The sequence below is a fragment of the Egretta garzetta genome, unplaced genomic scaffold (genome assembly GCF_000687185.1).
Source record: "Egretta garzetta isolate BGI_Z169 unplaced genomic scaffold, ASM68718v1 scaffold30, whole genome shotgun sequence".
Lineage (NCBI taxonomy): Eukaryota > Metazoa > Chordata > Aves > Pelecaniformes > Ardeidae > Egretta > Egretta garzetta.
The window spans coordinates 5,416,981-5,418,870 of NW_009258383.1; positions in this window are offsets into that span (position 1 = coordinate 5,416,981).

Here is a 1,890-nt window from a genome sequence, read left to right on the forward strand (position 1 = left end):
AGTCCCTCAGGAGCAGACTGCTCCAGCGTGGGTCCCCTGTGGGGTCACAAGTTCTGCCGGCAAGCCTGCTTCGGCGTGGGCTCCTCCCCCCATGGGTCTGCAAAGTCTTGCCAGGAACCTGGTCTGGCACAGGTTTCCCACAGGGTCACAGCTTCCTTCCTTTGGGCATCCACCCGCTCTGGCGTGGGGTCCTCCACGGGCTACAGGTGGATATCTGCTCCACCGTAGACCTCCATGGACTGCAGGGGGACAGCCTGCCTCACCATGGTCTTCACCATGGGCTGCAGGGGAATCTCTGTTCCGGCGCCTGGAGCATCTCCTCCCCCTCCTTCTTCACTGACCTTGGTGCCTGCAGGGCTGTGTTCTCTCACATCCTCTCACTTCTCTCTTCGTCTACTGAGCCACAGCAGATTTTTTTCCTTTCTTCAATATGTTATCACAGAGGCGCTTCCACTGTCACTGATTGCCTTGGCCTTGGCCAGTGGCAGACACAGGGGAAACTTCTAGCAGCTCACAGAAGCCATCCCTGTAGCTCCACCACCCCCCTACCCCCCAAGGCCTTGCTACACAAACCCAGTACAGTGCTTTACAACAGTAAGTGACAAACCATTTTGTAAAATAAGAATCTTTTCTTGGAGAAACTGAAGCGGGAAGGGTGAGAAGCAACTTGCAGAAAGTGGCCTGGTAAGGCAAGTACAGCCAGGGAAGAGTGAAACCTCCTAAGTCCTCACTGATGCCTGCATCCTTAGGGCACACTGGGTAACAGCCACATATTTTTTATCCTCCCCATTACTATAACTTATAAAAACTGGGGAAAACTGCTGCTTTTTCCTATGTCTTGCATGTTTAATCCCCCGTTTTAATGGAGTTGATGGTGTTATATGTGGGACTAATGGCAGAAAGACCACACAATCTGTTTAAAAAAACATTGGCAATGTTACTGTTTGGTAGTTACAATAGCGCAGGCAATAACTGATGTGTCCCTGTCCTTTTCTAGCCTTTTCTCTACTACTGCCAAGTAGCCATTGCAGTCCCCCTACATTAAGTGTTGTTCAATATCCAGTCTTCTCTTTCAGCATATCCGCAGACAGCAGTGGATGTAATTGCACCCCAGTCTCACAGCTCTGTTCTTCTCAGTTACATTTTCTCTCTTGGTTTTCTCCTTCCTGCAGATGTTACCATGTGTAATAGTTTCTCCGACACATCTTCTTCTCCACTATACTCCTTTAAAGCTGATTTTTTCCTTCCATTTTTGTTGAGAGGAATTTAAGTTGATGCTAGCTGGGTGGAGAGAACAGGTTTGAACGTAAATATCAGGTGCCGTGAGTAGCTAAGAGACTTTCTACTTTGTTGTATCATCTGTTTAGTACCTGAGAGTAACCCGTCTGGCCACAGGCTGAAACCATTTAAGAATGGCTGAAAAACACTCTAAGAAAGTTTCTGGTTGATTAATTAAGAAGTACTTAGATTAATTTTGTTTCTAATCAGCTGAAATGAAAGGCTAAGAGGTTTCTCTGAAGGCAACAGGGAAATGAAAGGTCGAAGTGAGAAGGTAGATGAGTACAGTGCAGAATGAGCTGTTGCAGCTGCATGGCATTGTGACACTGTGGTGGGTGTTTACTATAGACCACCCAACCAGGACGAGGAAGTAGACGAGGCCTTCTATAGACAGCTAAAAGTAGCCTCACAATCACAGGCCCTGGTTCTCATGGGAGACTTCAACTATCCTGATATCAACTGGAAGGACCACATGGCAAAGTGCGCACAGTCCAGGAGGTTCCTGCAGAACATCGACGATAACTTTTTGACCCAGGTGGTGGAGGAGCCAACAAGAAGTGTAACGCTACTGGACCTTGTGCGGGCAAATAAAGAAGAACTGGTTGAGGATGT